Source organism: Borostomias antarcticus, assembly GCF_949987555.1.
Source record: "Borostomias antarcticus genome assembly, contig: scaffold_53, whole genome shotgun sequence".
Classification (NCBI taxonomy): Eukaryota; Metazoa; Chordata; class Actinopteri; order Stomiiformes; family Stomiidae; genus Borostomias; species Borostomias antarcticus.
In genome coordinates, this window is record NW_028176149.1 from 386,974 (window position 1) to 406,974 (window position 20,001).

A 20,001-nucleotide genomic window follows, 5' to 3' on the forward strand; every position below is an offset into this window, starting at 1 on the left:
ATGTTTTTGTTGGTATTCTAGTGTACCAGTAGAGATAGAGTCATATGTTGTTGTTGTTGGTGTTCTAGTGTACCAGTAGAGATGGAGTCAGATGTTGTTGTTGTTGGTGTTCTAGTGTACCAGTAGAGATGGAGAGGCAGATGTTGTTGTTGTTGTTGTTCTAGTGTACCAGTAGATATGGAGTCAGATGTTGTTGTTGTTGGTGTTCTAGTGTACCAGTAGAGATGGAGTCAGATGTTGTTGTTGTTGGTGGTGTTCAAGTGTACCAGTAGAGATGGAGAGTCAGATGTTGTTGTTATTGTTGGTGTTCTAGTGTACCAGTAGAGATGGAGTCAGATGTTGTTGTTGGTGTTCTAGTGTACCAGTAGAGATGGAGTCAGATGTTGTTGTTGGTATTCTAGTGTACCAGTAGAGATGGAATCAGATGTTGTTGTTGGTATTCTAGTGTACCAGTAGAGATGGAGAGTCAGATGTTGTTGTTGGTATTCTAGTGTACCAGTAGAGATGGAGAGTCAGATGTTGTTGTTGGTGTTCTAGTGTACCAGTAGAGATGGAGTCAGATGTTGTTGTTGGTATTCTAGTGTACCAGTAGAGATGGGGTCAGATGTTGTTATTGTTGGTATTCTAGTGTAACAGTAGATATGGAGTCAGATGTTGTTGTTGGTATTCTAGTGTACCAGTAGATATGGAGTCAGATGTTGTTGTTGGTATTCTAGTGTACCAGTAGATATGGAGTCAGATGTTGTTGTTGGTATTCTAGTGTACCAGTAGAGATGGAGTCAGATGTTGTTGTTGGTGTTCTAGTGTACCAGTAGAGATGGAGTCAGATGTTGTTGTTGGTGTTCTAGTGTACCAGTAGAGATGGAGTCAGATGTTGTTGTTGTTGGTGTTCTAGTGTACCAGTAGAGATGGGGTCAGATGTTGTTGTTGTTGGTATTCTAGTGTACCAGTAGAGATGGAGTCAGATGTTGTTGTTGTTGGTGTTCTAGTGTACCAGTAGAGATGGAGTCAGATGTTGTTGTTGCTGTTGGTATTCTAGTGTACCAGTAGAGATGGAGTCAGATGTTGTTGTTGTTGGTATTCTAGTGTACCAGTAGAGATGGAGTCAGATGTTGTTGTTGTTGGTGTTCTAGTGTACCAGTAGAGATGGGGTCAGATGTTGTTATTGTTGGTATTCTAGTGTACCAGTAGATATGGAGTCAGATGTTGTTGTTGGTATTCTAGTGTACCAGTAGATATGGAGTCAGATGTTGTTTTTGGTATTCTAGTGTACCAGTAGAGATGGAGTCAGATGTTGTTGTTGTTGTTCTAGTGTACCAGTAGAGGTTGAGTCAGATGTTGTTGTTGTTGGTATCCTAGTGTACCAGTAGAGATGGAGTCAGATGTTGTTGTTGTTGGTATTCTAGTGTACCAGTAGAGATGGAGTCAGATGTTGTTGTTGTTGGTGTTCTACTGTACCAGTAGAGATGGAGTCAGATGCTGTTGTTGGTATTCTAGTGTACCAGTAGAGATGGAGTCAGATGTTGTTGTTGTTGGTGTTCTAGTGTACCAGTAGAGATGGAGAGTCAGATGTTGTTGTTGTTGTTGGTGTTCTAGTGTACCAGTAGAGATGGAGTCAGATGTTGTTGTTGTTGTTGGTGTTCTAGTGTACCAGTAGAGATGGAGTCAGATGTTGTTGTTGTTGGTGGTGTTCTAGTGTACCAGTAGAGATGGAGAGTCAGATGTTGTTGTTGTTGTTGTTGGTGTTCTAGTGTACCAGTAGAGATGGAGTCAGATGTTGTTGTTGGTGTTCTAGTGTACCAGTAGAGGTGGAGTCAGATGTTGTTGTTGGTATTTTAGTGTACCAGTAGAGATGGAGTCAGATGTTGTTGTTGGTATTCTAGTGTACCAGTAGAGATGGAGAGTCAGAGGTTGTTGTTGGTGTTGGTGTTCTAGTGTACCAGTAGAGATGGAGTCAGATGTTGTTGTTGCTGTTGTTATTCTAGTTTACCAGTAGAGATGGAGTCAGATGTTGTTGTTGTTGGTATTCTAGTGTACCAGTAGAGATGGAGTCAGATGTTGTTGTTGTTGGTGTTCTAGTGTACCAGTAGAGATGGGGTCAGATGTTGTTATTGTTGGTATTCTAGTGTACCAGTAGATATGGAGTCAGATGTTGTTGTTGGTATTCTAGTGTACCAGTAGATATGGAGTCAGATGGTGTTGTTGTTGGTATTCTAGTGTACCAGTAGATATGGAGTCAGATGGTGTTGTTGTTGGTGGTGTTCTAGTGTACCAGTAGAGATGGAGAGTCAGATGTTGTTGTTTTTGTTGTTGGTGGTGTTCTAGTGTAGCAGTAGAGATGGAGTCAGATGTTGTTGTTGGTGTTCTAGTGTACCAGTAGAGATGGAGTCAGATGTTGTTGTTGGTATTCTAGTGTACCAGTAGAGATGGAGTCAGATGTTGTTGTTGGTGTTCTAGTGTACCAGTAGAGATTGAATCAGATGTTGTTGTTGTTGGTATTCTAGTGTACCAGTAGAGATGGAGTCAGATGTTGTTGTTGTTGGTATTCTAGTGTACCAGTAGAGATGGAGTCAGATGTTGTTGTTGTTGGTGTTCTAGTGTACCAGTAGAGATGGAGTCAGATGTTGTTGTTGATGGTGTTCTAGTGTACCAGTAGAGGTGGAGTCAGATGTTGTTGTTGTTGGTATTCTAGTGTACCAGTAGAGATGGAGAGTCAGATGTTGTTGTTGGTATTCTAGTGTACCAGTAGAGATGGAGTCAGATGTTGTTGTTGTTGGTGTTCTAGTGTACCAGTAGAGATGGAGTCAGATGTTGTTGTTGGTATTCTAGTGTACCAGTAGAGATGGAGTCAGATGTTGTTGTTGTTGGTGTTCTAGTGTACCAGTAGAGATGGAGAGTCAGATGTTGTTGTTGTTGTTGGTGTTCTAGTGTACCAGTAGAGATGGAGTCAGATGTTGTTGATGTTGTTGGTGTTCTAGTGTACCAGTAGAGATGGAGTCAGATGTTGTTGTTGGTGTTCTAGTGTACCAGTAAAGATGGAGTCAGATGTTGTTGTTGTTGTTGGTATTCTAGTGTACCAGTAGAGATGGAGTCAGATGTTGTTGTTAGTGTTCTAGTGTACCAGTAGATATGGAGTCAGATGTTGTTGTTGGTATTCTAGTGTACCAGTAGAGATGGAGTCAGATGTTGTTGTTGGTGTTCTAGTGTACCAGTAGAGATGGAGTCATATGTTGTTGTTGGTGTTCTAGTGTACCAGTAGAGATGGAGTCAGATGTTGTTGTTGTTGGTGTTCTAGTGTACCAGTAGAGATGGAGTCAGATGTTGTTGTTGGTGGTGTTCTAGTGTACCAGTAGAGATGGAGTCAGATGTTGTTGTTGTTGGTATTCTAGTGTACCAGTAGAGATGGATTCAGATGTTGTTGTTGTTGTTGGTATTCTAGTGTACCAGTAGAGATGGAGTCAGATGTTGTTGTTGGTATTCTAGTGTACCAGTAGATATGGAGTCAGATGTTGTTGTTGGTATTCTAGTGTACCAGTAGAGATGGAGTCAGATGTTGTTGTTGGTGTTCTAGTGTACCAGTAGAGATGGAGAGTCGGATGTTTTTGTTGGTATTCTAGTGTACCAGTAGAGATAGAGTCAGATGTTGTTGTTGTTGGTGTTCTAGTGTACCAGTAGATATGGAGTCAGATGTTGTTGTTGTTGTTGTTGGTGTTCTAGTGTACCAGTAGAGATGGAGTCAGATGTTTGTTGTTGTTGGTGGTGTTCAAGTGTACCAGTAGAGATGGAGAGTCAGATGTTGTTGTTATTGTTGGTGTTCTAGTGTACCAGTAGAGATGGAGTCAGATGTTGTTGTTGGTATTCTAGTGTACCAGTAGAGATGGAGTCAGATGTTGTTGTTGGTATTCTAGTGTACCAGTAGATATGGAGTCAGATGTTGTTGTTGGTGTTCTAGTGTACCAGTAGAGATGGAGTCAGATGTTGTTGTTGGTGTTCTAGTGTACCAGTAGAGATGGAGTCAGATGTTGTTGTTGTTGGTGTTCTAGTGTACCAGTAGAGATGGGGTCAGATGTTGTTGTTGTTGGTATTCTAGTGTACCAGTAGAGATGGAGTCAGATGTTGTTGTTGTTGGTGTTCTAGTGTACCAGTAGAGATGGAGTCAGATGTTGTTGTTGATGGTGTTCTAGTGTACCAGTAGAGGTGGAGTCAGATGTTGTTGTTGTTGGTATTCTAGTGTACCAGTAGAGATGGAGAGTCAGATGTTGTTGTTGGTATTCTAGTGTACCAGTAGAGATGGAGTCAGATGTTGTTGTTGTTGGTGTTCTAGTGTACCAGTAGAGATGGAGTCAGATGTTGTTGTTGGTATTCTAGTGTACCAGTAGAGATGGAGTCAGATGTTGTTGTTGTTGGTGTTCTAGTGTACCAGTAGAGATGGAGAGTCAGATGTTGTTGTTGTTGTTGGTGTTCTAGTGTACCAGTAGAGATGGAGTCAGATGTTGTTGATGTTGTTGGTGTTCTAGTGTACCAGTAGAGATGGAGTCAGATGTTGTTGTTGGTGTTCTAGTGTACCAGTAAAGATGGAGTCAGATGTTGTTGTTGTTGTTGGTATTCTAGTGTACCAGTAGAGATGGAGTCAGATGTTGTTGTTAGTGTTCTAGTGTACCAGTAGATATGGAGTCAGATGTTGTTGTTGGTATTCTAGTGTACCAGTAGAGATGGAGTCAGATGTTGTTGTTGGTGTTCTAGTGTACCAGTAGAGATGGAGTCATATGTTGTTGTTGGTGTTCTAGTGTACCAGTAGAGATGGAGTCAGATGTTGTTGTTGTTGGTGTTCTAGTGTACCAGTAGAGATGGAGTCAGATGTTGTTGTTGGTGGTGTTCTAGTGTACCAGTAGAGATGGAGTCAGATGTTGTTGTTGTTGGTATTCTAGTGTACCAGTAGAGATGGATTCAGATGTTGTTGTTGTTGTTGGTATTCTAGTGTACCAGTAGAGATGGAGTCAGATGTTGTTGTTGGTATTCTAGTGTACCAGTAGATATGGAGTCAGATGTTGTTGTTGGTATTCTAGTGTACCAGTAGAGATGGAGTCAGATGTTGTTGTTGGTGTTCTAGTGTACCAGTAGAGATGGAGAGTCGGATGTTTTTGTTGGTATTCTAGTGTACCAGTAGAGATAGAGTCAGATGTTGTTGTTGTTGGTGTTCTAGTGTACCAGTAGATATGGAGTCAGATGTTGTTGTTGTTGTTGTTGGTGTTCTAGTGTACCAGTAGAGATGGAGTCAGATGTTTGTTGTTGTTGGTGGTGTTCAAGTGTACCAGTAGAGATGGAGAGTCAGATGTTGTTGTTATTGTTGGTGTTCTAGTGTACCAGTAGAGATGGAGTCAGATGTTGTTGTTGGTATTCTAGTGTACCAGTAGAGATGGAGTCAGATGTTGTTGTTGGTATTCTAGTGTACCAGTAGATATGGAGTCAGATGTTGTTGTTGGTGTTCTAGTGTACCAGTAGAGATGGAGTCAGATGTTGTTGTTGGTGTTCTAGTGTACCAGTAGAGATGGAGTCAGATGTTGTTGTTGTTGGTGTTCTAGTGTACCAGTAGAGATGGGGTCAGATGTTGTTGTTGTTGGTATTCTAGTGTACCAGTAGAGATGGAGTCAGATGTTGTTGTTGTTGGTGTTCTAGTGTACCAGTAGAGATGGAGTCAGATGTTGTTGTTGGTATTCTAGTGTACCAGTAGATATGGAGTCAGATGTTGTTGTTGGTATTCTAGTGTACCAGTAGATATGGAGTCAGATGTTGTTGTTGTTGTTGGTATTCTAGTGTACCAGTAGAGATGGAGAGTCGGATGTTTTTGTTGGTATTCTAGTGTACCAGTAGAGATAGAGTCAGATGTTGTTGTTGTTGGTGTTCTAGTGTACCAGTAGAGATGGAGTCAGATGTTGTTGTTGTTGGTGTTCTAGTGTACCAGTAGAGATGGAGAGGCAGATGTTGTTGTTGTTGTTGTTCTAGTGTACCAGTAGATATGGAGTCAGATGTTGTTGTTGTTGGTGTTCTAGTGTACCAGTAGAGATGGAGTCAGATGTTGTTGTTGTTGGTGGTGTTCAAGTGTACCAGTAGAGATGGAGAGTCAGATGTTGTTGTTATTGTTGGTGTTCTAGTGTACCAGTAGAGATGGAGTCAGATGTTGTTGTTGGTATTCTAGTGTACCAGTAGAGATGGAATCAGATGTTGTTGTTGGTATTCTAGTGTACCAGTAGAGATGGAGAGTCAGATGTTGTTGTTGGTGTTGGTGTTCTAGTGTACCAGTAGAGATGGAGTCAGATGTTGTTGTTGCTGTTGGTATTCTAGTGTACCAGTAGAGATGGAGTCAGATGTTGTTGTTGTTGGTATTCTAGTGTACCAGTAGAGATGGAGTCAGATGTTGTTGTTGTTGGTGTTCTAGTGTACCAGTAGAGATGGGGTCAGATGTTGTTATTGTTGGTATTCTAGTGTACCAGTAGATATGGAGTCAGATGTTGTTGTTGGTATTCTAGTGTACCAGTAGATATGGAGTCAGATGTTGTTTTTGGTATTCTAGTGTACCAGTAGAGATGGAGTCAGATGTTGTTGTTGTTGTTCTAGTGTACCAGTAGAGGTTGAGTCAGATGTTGTTGTTGTTGGTATCCTAGTGTACCAGTAGAGATGGAGTCAGATGTTGTTGTTGTTGGTATTCTAGTGTACCAGTAGAGATGGAGTCAGATGTTGTTGTTGTTGGTGTTCTACTGTACCAGTAGAGATGGAGTCAGATGCTGTTGTTGGTATTCTAGTGTACCAGTAGAGATGGAGTCAGATGTTGTTGTTGTTGGTGTTCTAGTGTACCAGTAGAGATGGAGAGTCAGATGTTGTTGTTGTTGTTGGTGTTCTAGTGTACCAGTAGAGATGGAGTCAGATGTTGTTGTTGTTGTTGGTGTTCTAGTGTACCAGTAGAGATGGAGTCAGATGTTGTTGTTGTTGGTGGTGTTCTAGTGTACCAGTAGAGATGGAGAGTCAGATGTTGTTGTTGTTGTTGTTGGTGTTCTAGTGTACCAGTAGATATGGAGTCAGATGTTGTTGTTGGTGTTCTAGTGTACCAGTAGAGGTGGAGTCAGATGTTGTTGTTGGTATTTTAGTGTACCAGTAGAGATGGAGTCAGATGTTGTTGTTGGTATTCTAGTGTACCAGTAGAGATGGAGAGTCAGAGGTTGTTGTTGGTGTTGGTGTTCTAGTGTACCAGTAGAGATGGAGTCAGATGTTGTTGTTGCTGTTGTTATTCTAGTTTACCAGTAGAGATGGAGTCAGATGTTGTTGTTGTTGGTATTCTAGTGTACCAGTAGAGATGGAGTCAGATGTTGTTGTTGTTGGTGTTCTAGTGTACCAGTAGAGATGGGGTCAGATGTTGTTATTGTTGGTATTCTAGTGTACCAGTAGATATGGAGTCAGATGTTGTTGTTGGTGGTGTTCTAGTGTACCAGTAGAGATGGAGAGTCAGATGTTGTTGTTTTTGTTGTTGGTGGTGTTCTAGTGTACCAGTAGAGATGGAGTCAGATGTTGTTGTTGGTGTTCTAGTGTACCAGTAGAGATGGAGTCAGATGTTGTTGTTGGTATTCTAGTGTACCAGTAGAGATGGAGTCAGATGTTGTTGTTGGTGTTCTAGTGTACCAGTAGAGATTGAATCAGATGTTGTTGTTGTTGGTATTCTAGTGTACCAGTAGAGATGGAGTCAGATGTTGTTGTTGTTGGTATTCTAGTGTACCAGTAGAGATGGAGTCAGATGTTGTTGTTGTTGGTGTTCTAGTGTACCAGTAGAGATGGAGTCAGATGTTGTTGTTGATGGTGTTCTAGTGTACCAGTAGAGGTGAAGAGTCAGATGTTGTTGTTGTTGGTATTCTAGTGTACCAGTAGAGATGAAGAGTCAGATGTTGTTGTTGGTATTCTAGTGTACCAGTAGAGATGGAGTCAGATGTTGTTGTTGTTGGTGTTCTAGTGTACCAGTAGAGATGGAGTCAGATGTTGTTGTTGGTATTCTAGTGTACCAGTAGAGATGGAGTCAGATGTTGTTGTTGTTGGTGTTCTAGTGTACCAGTAGAGATGGAGAGTCAGATGTTGTTGTTGTTGTTGGTGTTCTAGTGTACCAGTAGAGATGGAGTCAGATGTTGTTGATGTTGTTGGTGTTCTAGTGTACCAGTAGAGATGGAGTCAGATGTTGTTGTTGGTGTTCTAGTGTACCAGTAAAGATGGAGTCAGATGTTGTTGTTGTTGTTGGTATTCTAGTGTACCAGTAGAGATGGAGTCAGATGTTGTTGTTAGTGTTCTAGTGTACCAGTAGATATGGAGTCAGATGTTGTTGTTGGTATTCTAGTGTACCAGTAGAGATGGAGTCAGATGTTGTTGTTGGTGTTCTAGTGTACCAGTAGAGATGGAGTCAGATGTTGTTGTTGTTGGTGTTCTAGTGTACCAGTAGAGATGGAGTCAGATGTTGTTGTTGGTGGTGTTCTAGTGTACCAGTAGAGATGGAGTCAGATGTTGTTGTTGTTGGTATTCTAGTGTACCAGTAGAGATGGATTCAGATGGTGTTGTTGTTGTTGGTATTCTAGTGTACCAGTAGAGATGGAGTCAGATGTTGTTGTTGGTATTCTAGTGTACCAGTAGATATGGAGTCAGATGTTGTTGTTGGTATTCTAGTGTACCAGTAGAGATGGAGTCAGATGTTGTTGTTGGTGTTCTAGTGTACCAGTAGAGATGGAGAGTCGGATGTTTTTGTTGGTATTCTAGTGTACCAGTAGAGATAGAGTCAGATGTTGTTGTTGTTGGTGTTCTAGTGTACCAGTAGATATGGAGTCAGATGTTGTTGTTGTTGTTGTTGGTGTTCTAGTGTACCAGTAGAGATGGAGTCAGATGTTGTTGTTGTTGGTGGTGTTCAAGTGTACCAGTAGAGATGGAGAGTCAGATGTTGTTGTTATTGTTGGTGTTCTAGTGTACCAGTAGAGATGGAGTCAGATGTTGTTGTTGGTATTCTAGTGTACCAGTAGAGATGGAATCAGATGTTGTTGTTGGTATTCTAGTGTACCAGTAGAGATGGAGTCAGATGTTGTTGTTGGTGTTCTAGTGTACCAGTAGAGATGGAGTCAGATGTTGTTGTTGGTGTTCTAGTGTACCAGTAGAGATGGAGTCAGATGTTGTTGTTGTTGGTGTTCTAGTGTACCAGTAGAGATGGGGTCAGATGTTGTTGTTGTTGGTATTCTAGTGTACCAGTAGAGATGGAGTCAGATGTTGTTGTTGTTGGTGTTCTAGTGTACCAGTAGAGATGGGGTCAGATGTTGTTACTGTTGGTATTCTAGTGTACCAGTAGATATGGAGTCAGATGTTGTTGTTGGTATTCTAGTGTACCAGTAGATATGGAGTCAGATGTTGTTGTTGGTATTCTAGTGTACCAGTAGATATGGAGTCAGATGTTATTGTTGGTATTCTAGTGTACCAGTAGATATGGAGTCAGATGTTGTTGTTGGTATTCTAGTGTACCAGTAGAGATGGAGTCAGATGTTGTTGTTGGTGTTCTAGTGTACCAGTAGAGATGGAGTCAGATGTTGTTGTTGGTGGTGTTCTAGTGTACCAGTAGAGATGGAGTCAGATGTTGTTGTTGTTGGTATTCTAGTGCACCAGTAGAGATGGATTCAGATGTTGTTGTTGTTGTTGTTGGTATTCTAGTGTACCAGTAGAGATGGAGAGTCGGATGTTTTTGTTGGTATTCTAGTGTACCAGTAGAGATAGAGTCAGATGTTGTTGTTGTTGGTGTTCTAGTGTACCAGTAGAGATGGAGTCAGATGTTGTTGTTGTTGGTGTTCTAGTGTACCAGTAGAGATGGAGTCAGATGTTGTTGTTGGTGGTGTTCTAGTGTACCAGTAGAGATGGAGTCAGATGTTGTTGTTGTTGGTATTCTAGTGCACCAGTAGAGATGGATTCAGATGTTGTTGTTGTTGTTGGTATTCTAGTGTACCAGTAGAGATGGAGAGTCGGATGTTTTTGTTGGTATTCTAGTGTACCAGTAGAGATAGAGTCAGATGTTGTTGTTGTTGGTGTTCTAGTGTACCAGTAGAGATGGAGTCAGATGTTGTTGTTGTTGGTATTCTAGTGTACCAGTAGAGATGGAGAGTCAGAGGTTGTTGTTGGTGTTGGTGTTCTAGTGTACCAGTAGAGATGGAGTCAGATGTTGTTGTTGCTGTTGTTATTCTAGTTTACCAGTAGAGATGGAGTCAGATGTTGTTGTTGTTGGTATTCTAGTGTACCAGTAGAGATGGAGTCAGATGTTGTTGTTGTTGGTGTTCTAGTGTACCAGTAGAGATGAAGAGTCAGATGTTGTTGTTGGTATTCTAGTGTACCAGTAGAGATGGAGTCAGATGTTGTTGTTGTTGGTGTTCTAGTGTACCAGTAGAGATGGAGTCAGATGTTGTTGTTGGTATTCTAGTGTACCAGTAGAGATGGAGTCAGATGTTGTTGTTGTTGGTGTTCTAGTGTACCAGTAGAGATGGAGAGTCAGATGTTGTTGTTGTTGTTGGTGTTCTAGTGTACCAGTAGAGATGGAGTCAGATGTTGTTGATGTTGTTGGTGTTCTAGTGTACCAGTAGAGATGGAGTCAGATGTTGTTGTTGGTGTTCTAGTGTACCAGTAAAGATGGAGTCAGATGTTGTTGTTGTTGTTGGTATTCTAGTGTACCAGTAGAGATGGAGTCAGATGTTGTTGTTAGTGTTCTAGTGTACCAGTAGATATGGAGTCAGATGTTGTTGTTGGTATTCTAGTGTACCAGTAGAGATGGAGTCAGATGTTGTTGTTGGTGTTCTAGTGTACCAGTAGAGATGGAGTCAGATGTTGTTGTTGTTGGTGTTCTAGTGTACCAGTAGAGATGGAGTCAGATGTTGTTGTTGGTGGTGTTCTAGTGTACCAGTAGAGATGGAGTCAGATGTTGTTGTTGTTGGTATTCTAGTGTACCAGTAGAGATGGATTCAGATGGTGTTGTTGTTGTTGGTATTCTAGTGTACCAGTAGAGATGGAGTCAGATGTTGTTGTTGGTATTCTAGTGTACCAGTAGATATGGAGTCAGATGTTGTTGTTGGTATTCTAGTGTACCAGTAGAGATGGAGTCAGATGTTGTTGTTGGTGTTCTAGTGTACCAGTAGAGATGGAGAGTCGGATGTTTTTGTTGGTATTCTAGTGTACCAGTAGAGATAGAGTCAGATGTTGTTGTTGTTGGTGTTCTAGTGTACCAGTAGATATGGAGTCAGATGTTGTTGTTGTTGTTGTTGGTGTTCTAGTGTACCAGTAGAGATGGAGTCAGATGTTGTTGTTGTTGGTGGTGTTCAAGTGTACCAGTAGAGATGGAGAGTCAGATGTTGTTGTTATTGTTGGTGTTCTAGTGTACCAGTAGAGATGGAGTCAGATGTTGTTGTTGGTATTCTAGTGTACCAGTAGAGATGGAATCAGATGTTGTTGTTGGTATTCTAGTGTACCAGTAGAGATGGAGTCAGATGTTGTTGTTGGTGTTCTAGTGTACCAGTAGAGATGGAGTCAGATGTTGTTGTTGGTGTTCTAGTGTACCAGTAGAGATGGAGTCAGATGTTGTTGTTGTTGGTGTTCTAGTGTACCAGTAGAGATGGGGTCAGATGTTGTTGTTGTTGGTATTCTAGTGTACCAGTAGAGATGGAGTCAGATGTTGTTGTTGTTGGTGTTCTAGTGTACCAGTAGAGATGGGGTCAGATGTTGTTACTGTTGGTATTCTAGTGTACCAGTAGATATGGAGTCAGATGTTGTTGTTGGTATTCTAGTGTACCAGTAGATATGGAGTCAGATGTTGTTGTTGGTATTCTAGTGTACCAGTAGATATGGAGTCAGATGTTATTGTTGGTATTCTAGTGTACCAGTAGATATGGAGTCAGATGTTGTTGTTGGTATTCTAGTGTACCAGTAGAGATGGAGTCAGATGTTGTTGTTGGTGTTCTAGTGTACCAGTAGAGATGGAGTCAGATGTTGTTGTTGGTGGTGTTCTAGTGTACCAGTAGAGATGGAGTCAGATGTTGTTGTTGTTGGTATTCTAGTGCACCAGTAGAGATGGATTCAGATGTTGTTGTTGTTGTTGTTGGTATTCTAGTGTACCAGTAGAGATGGAGAGTCGGATGTTTTTGTTGGTATTCTAGTGTACCAGTAGAGATAGAGTCAGATGTTGTTGTTGTTGGTGTTCTAGTGTACCAGTAGAGATGGAGTCAGATGTTGTTGTTGTTGGTGTTCTAGTGTACCAGTAGAGATGGAGTCAGATGTTGTTGTTGGTGGTGTTCTAGTGTACCAGTAGAGATGGAGTCAGATGTTGTTGTTGTTGGTATTCTAGTGCACCAGTAGAGATGGATTCAGATGTTGTTGTTGTTGTTGGTATTCTAGTGTACCAGTAGAGATGGAGAGTCGGATGTTTTTGTTGGTATTCTAGTGTACCAGTAGAGATAGAGTCAGATGTTGTTGTTGTTGGTGTTCTAGTGTACCAGTAGAGATGGAGTCAGATGTTGTTGTTGTTGGTGTTCTAGTGTACCAGTAGAGATGGAGAGGCAGATGTTGTTGTTGTTGTTGTTCTAGTGTACCAGTAGATATGGAGTCAGATGTTGTTGTTGTTGGTGTTCTAGTGTACCAGTAGAGATGGAGTCAGATGTTGTTGTTGTTGGTGGTGTTCAAGTGTACCAGTAGAGATGGAGAGTCAGATGTTGTTGTTATTGTTGGTGTTCTAGTGTACCAGTAGAGATGGAGTCAGATGTTGTTGTTGGTATTCTAGTGTACCAGTAGAGATGGAATCAGATGTTGTTGTTGGTATTCTAGTGTACCAGTAGAGATGGAGAGTCAGATGTTGTTGTTGGTGTTGGTGTTCTAGTGTACCAGTAGAGATGGAGTCAGATGTTGTTGTTGCTGTTGGTATTCTAGTGTACCAGTAGAGATGGAGTCAGATGTTGTTGTTGTTGGTATTCTAGTGTACCAGTAGAGATGGAGTCAGATGTTGTTGTTGTTGGTGTTCTAGTGTACAAGTAGAGATGGGGTCAGATGTTGTTATTGTTGGTATTCTAGTGTACCAGTAGATATGGAGTCAGATGTTGTTGTTGGTATTCTAGTGTACCAGTAGATATGGAGTCAGATGTTGTTTTTGGTATTCTAGTGTACCAGTAGATATGGAGTCAGATCTTGTTGTTGTTGGTGTTCTAGTGTACCAGTAGAGATGGAGTCAGATCTTGTTGTTGTTGGTATTCTAGTGTACCAGTAGAGATGGAGTCAGATGTTGTTGTTGTTGTTCTAGTGTACCAGTAGAGGTTGAGTCAGATGTTGTTGTTGTTGGTATCCTAGTGTACCAGTAGAGATGGAGTCAGATGTTGTTGTTGTTGGTATTCTAGTGTACCAGTAGAGATGGAGTCAGATGTTGTTGTTGTTGATGTTCTACTGTACCAGTAGAGATGGAGTCAGATGCTGTTGTTGGTATTCTAGTGTACCAGTAGAGATGGAGTCAGATGTTGTTGTTGTTGGTGTTCTAGTGTACCAGTAGAGATGGAGAGTCAGATGTTGTTGTTGTTGTTGGTGTTCTAGTGTACCAGTAGAGATGGAGTCAGATGTTGTTGTTGTTGGTGGTGTTCTAGTGTACCAGTAGAGATGGAGAGTCAGATGTTGTTGTTGTTGTTGTTGGTGTTCTAGTGTACCAGTAGAGATGGAGTCAGATGTTGTTGTTGGTGTTCTAGTGTACCAGTAGAGGTGGAGTCAGATGTTGTTGTTGGTATTTTAGTGTACCAGTAGAGATGGAGTCAGATGTTGTTGTTGGTATTCTAGTGTACCAGTAGAGATGGAGAGTCAGAGGTTGTTGTTGGTGTTGGTGTTCTAGTGTACCAGTAGAGATGGAGTCAGATGTTGTTGTTGCTGTTGTTATTCTAGTTTACCAGTAGAGATGGAGTCAGATGTTGTTGTTGTTGGTATTCTAGTGTACCAGTAGAGATGGAGTCAGATGTTGTTGTTGTTGGTGTTCTAGTGTACCAGTAGATATGGAGTCAGATGTTGTTGTTGGTGTTCTAGTGTACCAGTAGAGATGGAGTCAGATGTTGTTGTTGGTATTCTAGTGTACCAGTAGAGATGGAGTCAGATGTTGTTGTTGGTGTTCTAGTGTACCAGTAGAGATTGAATCAGATGTTGTTGTTGTTGGTATTCTAGTGTACCAGTAGAGATGGAGTCAGATGTTGTTGTTGTTGGTATTCTAGTGTACCAGTAGAGATGGAGTCAGATGTTGTTGTTGTTGGTGTTCTAGTGTACCAGTAGAGATGGAGTCAGATGTTGTTGTTGATGGTGTTCTAGTGTACCAGTAGAGGTGGAGTCAGATGTTGTTGTTGTTGGTATTCTAGTGTACCAGTACAGATGGAGTCAGATGTCGTTGTTGGTATTCTAGTGTACCAGTAGATATGGAGTCAGATGTTATTGTTGGTATTCTAGTGTACCAGTAGATATGGAGTCAGATGTTGTTGTTGGTATTCTAGTGTACCAGTAGAGATGGAGTCAGATGTTGTTGTTGGTGTTCTAGTGTACCAGTAGAGATGGAGTCAGATGTTGTTGTTGGTGGTGTTCTAGTGTACCAGTAGAGATGGAGTCAGATGTTGTTGTTGTTGGTGTTCTAGTGTACCAGTAGAGATGGAGTCAGATGTTGTTGTTGGTGGTGTTCTAGTGTACCAGTAGAGATGGAGTCAGATGTTGTTGTTGTTGGTATTCTAGTGTACCAGTAGAGATGGATTCAGATGTTGTTGTTGTTGTTGGTATTCTAGTGTACCAGTAGAGATGGAGAGTCGGATGTTTTTGTTGGTATTCTAGTGTACCAGTAGAGATAGAGTCAGATGTTGTTGTTGTTGGTGTTCTAGTGTACCAGTAGATATGGAGTCAGATGTTGTTGTTGTTGTTGTTGGGGTTCTAGTGTACCAGTAGAGATGGAGTCAGATGTTGTTGTTGTTGGTGGTGTTCAAGTGTACCAGTAGAGATGGAGAGTCAGATGTTGTTGTTATTGTTGGTGTTCTAGTGTACCAGTAGAGATGGAGTCAGATGTTGTTGTTGTTGGTATTCTAGTGTACCAGTAGAGATGGAATCAGATGTTGTTGTTGGTATTCTAGTGTACCAGTAGAGATGGAGTCAGATGTTGTTGTTGGTGTTCTAGTGTACCAGTAGAGATGGAGTCAGATGTTGTTGTTGGTGTTCTAGTGTACCAGTAGAGATGGGGTCAGATGTTGTTGTTGTTGGTATTCTAGTGTACCAGTAGAGATGGAGTCAGATGTTGTTGTTGTTGGTGTTCTAGTGTACCAGTAGAGATGGGGTCAGATGTTGTTACTGTTGGTATTCTAGTGTACCAGTAGAGATGGAGTCAGATGTTGTTGTTGTTGTTCTAGTGTACCAGTAGAGGTTGAGTCAGATGTTGTTGTTGTTGGTATCCTAGTGTACCAGTAGAGATGGAGTCAGATGTTGTTGTTGTTGGTATTCTAGTGTACCAGTAGAGATGGAGTCAGATGTTGTTGTTGTTGATGTTCTACTGTACCAGTAGAGATGGAGTCAGATGCTGTTGTTGGTATTCTAGTGTACCAGTAGAGATGGAGTCAGATGTTGTTGTTGTTGGTGTTCTAGTGTACCAGTAGAGATGGAGAGTCAGATGTTGTTGTTGTTGTTGGTGTTCTAGTGTACCAGTAGAGATGGAGTCAGATGTTGTTGTTGTTGGTGGTGTTCTAGTGTACCAGTAGAGATGGAGAGTCAGATGTTGTTGTTGTTGTTGTTGGTGTTCTAGTGTACCAGTAGAGATGGAGTCAGATGGTGTTGTTGGTGTTCTAGTGTACCAGTAGAGGTGGAGTCAGATGTTGTTGTTGGTATTTTAGTGTACCAGTAGAGATGGAGTCAGATGTTGTTGTTGGTATTCTAGTGTACCAGTAGAGATGGAGAGTCAGAGGTTGTTGTTGGTGTTGGTGTTCTAGTGTACCAGTAGAGATGGAGTCAGATGTTGTTGTTGCTGTTGTTATTCTAGTTTACCAGTAGAGATGGAGTCAGATGTTGTTGTTGTTGGTATTCTAGTGTACCAGTAGAGATGGAGTCAGATGTTGTTGTTGTTGGTGTTCTAGTGTACCAGTAGATATGGAGTCAGATGTTGTTGTTGGTGTTCTAGTGTACCAGTAGAGATGGAGTCAGATGTTGTTGTTGGTATTCTAGTGTACCAGTAGAGATGGAGTCAGATGTTGTTGTTGGTGTTCTAGTGTACCAGTAGAGATTGAATCAGATGTTGTTGTTGTTGGTATTCTAGTGTACCAGTAGAGATGGAGTCAGATGTTGTTGTTGTTGGTATTCTAGTGTACCAGTAGAGATGGAGTCAGATGTTGTTGTTGTTGGTGTTCTAGTGTACCAGTAGAGATGGAGTCAGATGTTGTTGTTGATGGTGTTCTAGTGTACCAGTAGAGGTGGAGTCAGATGTTGTTGTTGTTGGTATTCTAGTGTACCAGTACAGATGGAGTCAGATGTCGTTGTTGGTATTCTAGTGTACCAGTAGATATGGAGTCAGATGTTATTGTTGGTATTCTAGTGTACCAGTAGATATGGAGTCAGATGTTGTTGTTGGTATTCTAGTGTACCAGTAGAGATGGAGTCAGATGTTGTTGTTGGTGTTCTAGTGTACCAGTAGAGATGGAGTCAGATGTTGTTGTTGGTGGTGTTCTAGTGTACCAGTAGAGATGGAGTCAGATGTTGTTGTTGTTGGTGTTCTAGTGTACCAGTAGAGATGGAGTCAGATGTTGTTGTTGGTGGTGTTCTAGTGTACCAGTAGAGATGGAGTCAGATGTTGTTGTTGTTGGTATTCTAGTGTACCAGTAGAGATGGATTCAGATGTTGTTGTTGTTGTTGGTATTCTAGTGTACCAGTAGAGATGGAGAGTCGGATGTTTTTGTTGGTATTCTAGTGTACCAGTAGAGATAGAGTCAGATGTTGTTGTTGTTGGTGTTCTAGTGTACCAGTAGATATGGAGTCAGATGTTGTTGTTGTTGTTGTTGGGGTTCTAGTGTACCAGTAGAGATGGAGTCAGATGTTGTTGTTGTTGGTGGTGTTCAAGTGTACCAGTAGAGATGGAGAGTCAGATGTTGTTGTTATTGTTGGTGTTCTAGTGTACCAGTAGAGATGGAGTCAGATGTTGTTGTTGTTGGTATTCTAGTGTACCAGTAGAGATGGAATCAGATGTTGTTGTTGGTATTCTAGTGTACCAGTAGAGATGGAGTCAGATGTTGTTGTTGGTGTTCTAGTGTACCAGTAGAGATGGAGTCAGATGTTGTTGTTGGTGTTCTAGTGTACCAGTAGAGATGGGGTCAGATGTTGTTGTTGTTGGTATTCTAGTGTACCAGTAGAGATGGAGTCAGATGTTGTTGTTGTTGGTGTTCTAGTGTACCAGTAGAGATGGGGTCAGATGTTGTTACTGTTGGTATTCTAGTGTACCAGTAGATATGGAGTCAGATGTTGTTGTTGGTATTCTAGTGTACCAGTAGATATGGAGTCAGATGTTGTTGTTGGTATTCTAGTGTACCAGTAGATATGGAGTCAGATGTTATTGTTGGTATTCTAGTGTACCAGTAGATATGGAGTCAGATGTTGTTGTTGGTATTCTAGTGTACCAGTAGAGATGGAGTCAGATGTTGTTGTTGGTGTTCTAGTGTACCAGTAGAGATGGAGTCAGATGTTGTTGTTGGTGGTGTTCTAGTGTACCAGTAGAGATGGAGTCAGATGTTGTTGTTGTTGGTGTTCTAGTGTACCAGTAGAGATGGAGTCAGATGTTGTTGTTGGTGTTCTAGTGTACCAGTAGAGATGGAGTCAGATGTTGTTGTTGTTGGTGTTCTAGTGTACCAGTAGAGATGGGGTCAGATGTTGTTGTTGTTGGTATTCTAGTGTACCAGTAGAGATGGAGTCAGATGTTGTTGTTGTTGGTGTTCTAGTGTACCAGTAGAGATGGGGTCAGGTGTTGTTACTGTTGGTATTCTAGTGTACCAGTAGATATGGAGTCAGATGTTGTTGTTGGTATTCTAGTGTACCAGTAGATATGGAGTCAGATGTTGTTGTTGGTATTCTAGTGTACCAGTAGATATGGAGTCAGATGTTATTGTTGGTATTCTAGTGTACCAGTAGATATGGAGTCAGATGTTGTTGTTGGTATTCTAGTGTACCAGTAGAGATGGAGTCAGATGTTGTTGTTGGTGTTCTAGTGTACCAGTAGAGATGGAGTCAGATGTTGTTGTTGGTGGTGTTCTAGTGTACCAGTAGAGATGGAGTCAGATGTTGTTGTTGTTGGTATTCTAGTGCACCAGTAGAGATGGATTCAGATGTTGTTGTTGTTGTTGTTGGTATTCTAGTGTACCAGTAGAGATGGAGAGTCGGATGTTTTTGTTGGTATTCTAGTGTACCAGTAGAGATAGAGTCAGATGTTGTTGTTGTTGGTGTTCTAGTGTACCAGTAGAGATGGAGTCAGATGTTGTTGTTGTTGGTGTTCTAGTGTACCAGTAGAGATGGAGTCAGATGTTGTTGTTGGTGGTGTTCTAGTGTACCAGTAGAGATGGAGTCAGATGTTGTTGTTGTTGGTATTCTAGTGCACCAGTAGAGATGGATTCAGATGTTGTTGTTGTTGTTGGTATTCTAGTGTACCAGTAGAGATGGAGAGTCGGATGTTTTTGTTGGTATTCTAGTGTACCAGTAGAGATAGAGTCAGATGTTGTTGTTGTTGGTGTTCTAGTGTACCAGTAGAGATGGAGTCAGATGTTGTTGTTGTTGGTGTTCTAGTGTACCAGTAGAGATGGAGAGGCAGATGTTGTTGTTGTTGTTGTTCTAGTGTACCAGTAGATATGGAGTCAGATGTTGTTGTTGTTGGTGTTCTAGTGTACCAGTAGAGATGGAGTCAGATGTTGTTGTTGTTGGTGGTGTTCAAGTGTACCAGTAGAGATGGAGAGTCAGATGTTGTTGTTATTGTTGGTGTTCTAGTGTACCAGTAGAGATGGAGTCAGATGTTGTTGTTGGTATTCTAGTGTACCAGTAGAGATGGAATCAGATGTTGTTGTTGGTATTCTAGTGTACCAGTAGAGATGGAGAGTCAGATGTTGTTGTTGGTGTTGGTGTTCTAGTGTACCAGTAGAGATGGAGTCAGATGTTGTTGTTGCTGTTGGTATTCTAGTGTACCAGTAGAGATGGAGTCAGATGTTGTTGTTGTTGGTATTCTAGTGTACCAGTAGAGATGGAGTCAGATGTTGTTGTTGTTGGTGTTCTAGTGTACAAGTAGAGATGGGGTCAGATGTTGTTATTGTTGGTATTCTAGTGTACCAGTAGATATGGAGTCAGATGTTGTTGTTGGTATTCTAGTGTACCAGTAGATATGGAGTCAGATGTTGTTTTTGGTATTCTAGTGTACCAGTAGATATGGAGTCAGATCTTGTTGTTGTTGGTGTTCTAGTGTACCAGTAGAGATGGAGTCAGATCTTGTTGTTGTTGGTATTCTAGTGTACCAGTAGAGATGGAGTCAGATGTTGTTGTTGTTGTTCTAGTGTACCAGTAGAGGTTGAGTCAGATGTTGTTGTTGTTGGTATCCTAGTGTACCAGTAGAGATGGAGTCAGATGTTGTTGTTGTTGGTATTCTAGTGTACCAGTAGAGATGGAGTCAGATGTTGTTGTTGTTGATGTTCTACTGTACCAGTAGAGATGGAGTCAGATGCTGTTGTTGGTATTCTAGTGTACCAGTAGAGATGGAGTCAGATGTTGTTGTTGTTGGTGTTCTAGTGTACCAGTAGAGATGGAGAGTCAGATGTTGTTGTTGTTGTTGGTGTTCTAGTGTACCAGTAGAGATGGAGTCAGATGTTGTTGTTGTTGGTGGTGTTCTAGTGTACCAGTAGAGATGGAGAGTCAGATGTTGTTGTTGTTGTTGTTGGTGTTCTAGTGTACCAGTAGAGA